The sequence below is a fragment of the Pagrus major genome, chromosome 9, assembly GCF_040436345.1.
Source record: "Pagrus major chromosome 9, Pma_NU_1.0".
NCBI classification, from domain to species: domain Eukaryota; kingdom Metazoa; phylum Chordata; class Actinopteri; order Spariformes; family Sparidae; genus Pagrus; species Pagrus major.
The window spans coordinates 22,791,573-22,798,439 of record NC_133223.1 but is presented as its reverse complement, the minus strand read 5'-3'; positions in this window follow the sequence as shown (position 1 = coordinate 22,798,439).

The following is a 6,867-nucleotide window of genomic DNA, read 5'->3' as shown; positions in this document are numbered from 1 at the left end:
CGATGAAATAAAGTAATTTAAAACTGCGATACTTTGGCACTGACGCGGCATACTCTCTGTCTGTAGTCACCACTCTGTGAGCTCACTCAGTGTCCAGCCCACAACACAAACTGTTTAGTTACACGTCACAGCTCATCAACAGTGAATGATCTGAATCTGCCAAGAGGAAATACAAAGTAAGTACTGCAAATGTATATCGGTTCCAAATATTGGTTACTAGTCTCATTGATTACTGATCGGTATCGGTCACTTTATATCAGGACGCACATATTACCATTAACTAGTTGCATTTTAGTATATATTTATAAGAGTTTTTCCTCATGACCACCAAATTAGTGCTTATTTATAGTAAGTACTGAAGTTGTTGTCCATGAATTACGACTTTAAAATGCTTTGCTTTGTATGGGCCTGAAGGTGGGAGTACCACAGAAACAGTCTCCCTTAATAACACTTGTTGACTGTGTTAATAGTGTCGACATAACTCCAGATTCAGTCTTACTTAGAATATGTTCCAGATCCTAAAGTGAGGCCAAACTACTATGCATGTGAAGAAGTGGTGAATATGTGCAATCTGATAAAAAGTGTTGCAAAGTATTTATTATCAAAGTGAACATAAGAAGCAAGAACAACTTTCAATTGAGAAAGGAAGCCTTTAAATAGAATAGAAAAGGCATGGCTTTTTAATTTTTTTTTAGTTTTTTACGATTTGTATCAGCTAATCTTAATTTATCAGATATTCATTATAACAGTCGGTTTAGGGCTACATTTAAGGAAAAAGAAATCTGCATAGCGTGGTTTATAAACTGTCTGAAAATAGCAAAAACAAAATGTAGCATTGCGCATAAATCAAATAAATAATAATAATAAAACACTCATCCCTAAAAAAAAAAAAACATTCAAGGGCAAAGATGTTTGAAATGAAATGTTCTGCCCAAATAAATGCCACCTGTTTTAGATATTTGAGTGAAAATGACTATGAGTGATTGCAGATACTTGGGAACTGCACCAACATTACAGCCATAATAGAGCCAATGATGAAAAAGGGGACACATGGTGGTACTGGAATAAAAATTAGCATCCTACAGTCGAACTGCAACGGAAAAAAAGCAGCTTTGTAAATCATGCATCCTGAAAACAAGCTGAACATTGACAGTATATTCACCCTGTTGAGCATTTTTTAAACCAGGTCTTTCTGTTGATCTGTCTGGAAGCTTCTGCATCAGCTGTGCTGAAGGTGCAGGAGTGAGCTGCAGCTTATAGTTTAGTCCCCTTTAATGATACATCATGTTGTTACCAAAATGAGTTTGGTTTGTTCTCACTCGCTGGCACCGCATCTGTTTTTATACAAAATGACTGGAAAACATTTCATTTTTATTGGCCTTTTAAAAAATTCTTGTGTTGTAAATAAAAAAGTACAATTTTAATCTCCACTGGGGGTGAAACTAAATAGTCAGAGACCTAAAAAGGGAAATCCCCCTCGTTTCTACTGAGCATATCACCCTGATTAGGTCTTATCCTACCTTAAATTCTTTCTCTCTCTGTCACATTTTTACTACTTCAGTAACCGTCAACAGCCGTATGCAGAGGAGATTATATATTAGATAAAAGAGGTCATATTTTGCAGGCAGTACGGAGGAGCAGAGTATTTACATTGCGTTCCAGTTGTGGCTGTTGTGAATTTTGTTGCATCTGGATGATATCAGATGAAATCATCAGGCTGTATGATCAGCACACTCTGCACACAGCAGCCACGTAAACACTCATCCCGTGACCGCCATTCTTCCCCGAGCCACCCAGCTTCACCCTGTCACATCAAGGCAAGATGCATTGTGGTAAATAAAAACTCTCTGTCAAGATCATCATTTTATCATCAACTGTTTCTTCAGCATCCATCTCTTCTGCCTCCAAGCACGTCCGCTCTGCAGATTGAGTACAAATTGATTGAAAACTGGAGCTCACTGCAAAGCCATTCATCAATTTCTTACTTTATTGACTCATCTTTTGCCTTGACTTCAGTCTGAAGCTATCGAGCTGAGTGGTAACACATGACAGCCGACCAGAGCTGCACTATTTACTGGCCTAACAAATTAATGCGATATTGTCGGATTACCAATCAAGTAATCTTTTATGGAGTTACCTCCATGACATTAAGACCTTGTAAGGCTTTGGGGGCACCCCTGTTCGGTAGACCTTGCAAATCCAATTGTCTCCCCTTTATCAGTTTTGTCCACACGTTCCTTGTCTAAATTGATCCCAGCCACTGATAAGAGATGACCTCAAAGCACTCTGAAATATGGCTGTGAGAGAAGGTCTGAAGTTTCCCACATTTCTGAACAGCTGCGGTCTGGTCAGTTGCAAAGATGTCAGCAAGTTTACAACAAGCCAAAAAAAGAGAAACAACGCACTGCAGCATAATTCGCTTCACTCGTGTTCATCCATATGTGCAATGTGGACTTTATATTGAGCATACGGATCAAGAATCCACTGATATAAGGATGGATGGATGGATGGATGGATAGATAGATAGATCTAGAAATTGATACCATAGTGTCCATGCACAGATACTGTAGAAGGTGATAGAGTGTCTGATATTCAAATAGATTTTGGGTGGAATGTCACTTTAACAGGGCTTTATTGCCTGTGTGCTGACTCCAGGAACTGTCCATGGGTGATTTATGTACTGTCATGACTTCAGTTAAGTCTGGTCTGCACTGCAGTCAGCGTAGCAGTGTCTGGTCCTTGTTACCTTTATACGGCTCTATACGCTGATCTTGATTTATGTTTGCGTTTTTTCAGTGAACCAAAAATTCAGAGAATTACCGTATAGAGTGGCCCAGCTCTGGTCTGGCTGGTAAACCTCATTAAAATGTTATTTGGTAGTTGGGGGATGCTGGCAGGGGGAAACATTAGCGGTTCCACTTCAGCACAACCATAAAGTCAAGTCAATCAGCAATTTGACATTGGAGACCACCAAATGTATATTTCTTTTCCACCAGCCGCAAAATGCATAAATATTCTGTTTGAGTGATATAATAAGCACATGGTGGGTCTGGTAATATACCTGACTGTAAATGAGGTTGTGTGTGTGTGAAGGAATTGTGAGTGGAAGCAGCTGTCAGGGGTTATTTATGGTCGACGGGCTCAGATCACAAGGGTTTTCCAAATCCCCATTTGTTTAACCTCTTTTTGCATCTGATAATGATTGTATCTGTAAAAAAAAAAAAAAAAATCAAGTGACAGTCCTAATTCGGGACTCACAAACATGTTGCACATTTCTTTTCTGCCTGCGTATTTTTGGCTAAGCTTCATGTGTCAATGTCTCTCCAAATTTCTGTCTCCCTCCTCATTATCGTCTTTCCAGAATCTCTGAATCTATTGGGGCTGATGTCGAGTCTGTACTTGATTGTGAATTATTTTTTCTTTTTTCCTTTTTCAAAATTTCCACATTGGTCGGTCGCTCAAGACATCACAACTTAAAGCACATCTAATTATATTGATTGCAAATTTAACAATAGTCCCAAATTTGTACCCTCAAGCTCCACTGCTACATAAAACAATACAACAGTTCAACATTTTGCATGTATTCACTTTCTTGCCAAAAGATGGATAATGCCGTTGAAACTGCTCATGTAATTGCCTTAAAGGGGCCTCACGTACTAATTCGTGACAATTTACATGTATTAATGTATTAATAAAATTTTTTATTGGCCATTTGTGAGTGGATTGTAACATGACGTGAAAAATGAGACCTTTTCGTCTCTCTTGGATAGCTAGCAGTCTGAGGTAGAAAATGAAGTGTGCTAAGTCAAATGCCCACTATGCTGTGGGCCGTCACCCCGCTGGTGTGCTGAATGATTGAGACGATGATGCTGGAGGGTTAGCTCTGCTCTGCTCTCTCAAGCTAGCTCTGACCACCAGCTGCTAGTCAGCTCTCAAAACGAAAGCTATCACAACTTGCTCACAGTAGCTTAAGTAACAGGTGACGTAAAGGTTAATGGGTGTCGGGCTGTTGAAGCAAAATTAATCATAACTGACCCTTCGTGAGTTAGATCCAGCAACTGATTAGCTTAGCATAAAAAATGAAAGCAAGTGTGAACGGCTCTGTCCAATATTTAAAAATGGCCTACCAGCACCTCACTAATTAATACAAAATGTCTCGTTTATTGGATTTACACACAAACAGAAGCTACTTAATGTAACTCTTTCTTTATCCATCTGCACAGCATGGCCAGCTGTTTCCCCCTGACAGTGTGGTGTCAATCATCTCCGCTAACACAAGAAAAGCAAATAAGCATATTTCCCAAAATGTCAAAGTTTCAGACAGATGCTCTACCTAAAACGTAAAAAACACTCACTTACCCGAAACTTTAAAAAAATGTGCTGCTTCATGGAGAACAGTGCATTAGGCAGAATCAGCTTGGAGGTTCAGCGTTGATGGACACTTCTTGAACCACTCCTGCAGCGTACGTCTTTGCTGTCCGTCAATATGTCTCAGTAGTTCTGGACACTTTTATTTTCAGCAAAATCTGACTAATTACTGTGCATCTGTTCCTGCCAACTGCTGGATACTCTGTCCTAACTCCTTTAGAAAGGATTTTTCTCATGATTATTGAAAACCGGTGGCAGCTTTACAAAGTATCTGTTCCTTGTTTTTCACGGTTAACTGCAAGATGCATTGCTAAGTGCATTTTATAACATCGTGTGACAGTGTATTAGTGGGTATTTAATTGCGCAATTGTACTGCAGTTATTGCTGTTGAAAGCAATTTAATTACTAAGAGTGCAAAAACAGTTCATCCCTCAAACCAGACAGACAATTTTTGATCCAAAAAAGTGGCAGAAAATACACCCGGGGTCTGGACAGTACTTGAACTCTTGCTGTTTGATGTGTTTCCAGGTGACTGACAGGGATCAGTGTGTGCATGTAGTTGCTGTGTGAAAGGTGAATGTGTTACTGAATAGAAGAGGCTTAATTGGTCTCTTGGTTGGCACTCCTTGCCCCGAAGTGGCTCTCTATGGCTTCATCCTCCTCCTCATTTAAAATCAAGCCAAGCACTAAAACAGACCCTTAAGACACACATCTGTGTACATGTATGCTCAATGTGTGTGTGTGTGTGTGTGTGTGTGTGTGTTATCAGACTAAAAGGCTCTTCACTTGGGACGGATTATCTGCGGGCAATTGTGAATGTTGGAAACATGATGGGGAAACGATCTCAGTGCTGATGTGATGCCCCACAGCATCGTCACTGGCGTTTCCACTGCCAGGCAGACCTTCTGTGAACCTGACTTTACATCCAGAGCCAGAACAAACACACCTCATCAATTAGCTAAGGCCTTGGGAATCTTGGCGCAAACACACGCCTACACAAAATAAAAAGCCCGATGACAGAGTGCTATGCAGAGGTGACACAGTCGTTGCTAATGTCTTGTTGGAGAAAAGGTCTTTCGCTTTTTTATGTTGGTGCAGGTCAGGTTGCATGCTTTGTAACCAGGATATGTAAAAATCTCTTAGTCAAGGACAGTTTTACAATATACACATCCTAACGAACAAAGCGCAGTACAAGCCATACATCCAAAGATATCAGTTTAAAGTCTCTGTGAGATCGACAATAGAATGCGAGTTGCTTCAGCACAGTCCTGTGAAAACACCGACGCTGACTCTCCATGGACTGGCAGCTCCCAGTGAACACGGTTGGACGAGGACGGAAAACAGACGGAGGCTAGTTTGAAGATGGGAATACAGTACCCAGACTGAGTCAGCAAGGACCGCCTACTGAGCTAACGGCAACTAATTACATTAAGCAGCAGTTAGCGGTATCGACTTTTATCGCACACTCCTCCAGCGACCTTCCTCTTTTTGTACATCCATGGCAGCGTCATAAAATAAAAAAAGCGTTTTTTAATACGAAAAATGAACACACGCCCCCAAGTGCAGTACCAGGTTTTTTTGCCGTTGGTGGGCCTAATACTGTTGTATAGGCGAGATATGGAGACAAGACATATTGTATGTGATGAAAACACTTTAACGATTTTGACTTCATGGGGACTAAGAACCAACACCCCAACGATTCTGTCTCCAGGTCTTGCAAAACAAATTTAAAAGCATTCAAAGAAATCTGATTGTGCAGTTATATTCTTATATTCCAGTCCGTACCCAAAAGCCTTTTCCCCTTCAAAGAAATAATTCAATAAAATAAGAAAAACTGATTTATTATCTTTGCTGTCCAGCGTACTTCTCACTCAGAGCCTCTCCGTCCGGCACAAAACTCACTAGTGCGGTGGAGACATGGAGCCTTGACAGCCGCGTGTTGGCCTACGTCCACGATAACAACAAAATTATAATTCAATAAAATTAAGAAGAATTAAGTTACTATCTGTGAAAAAGAGGAGTGAACTGGTTTCCCAACTTGCAGTAGCAAGTCAGTGAGAGAGATAAAAGCACATTTGAGAGTGAGAACTAATGCCTGAATGACGTTAACGTCTACTAATCTTGTCCTACAGTCTTTTTCCACTGAAATAATTTCTTATTTGATGAACCATGTGGTTAGAGTGTCACATTTAATGATCTATAATTAACTGTTGGGAGTATTGAATGAGCTGGAAAATGCTGTTAATAGAGATTTTCCATTGGGTGTCTTTAAACCATTAACGACCTGATCAGTGTTTGCTGTAATGGCAGCCTAACAATGTGGGATGGACCACAACACGGGGTCATTTCAGTGTCACTCACCTCTGACGTCATATAAATGGCTGAGTACATTTTTTTATGGATATATTAAGTGCATGTCTGCAAAACATTAATATATACAGTATACATACACACATATACAGCCTGTGTTGGGGGTAGTGGTGGACGGTCCACCATGTT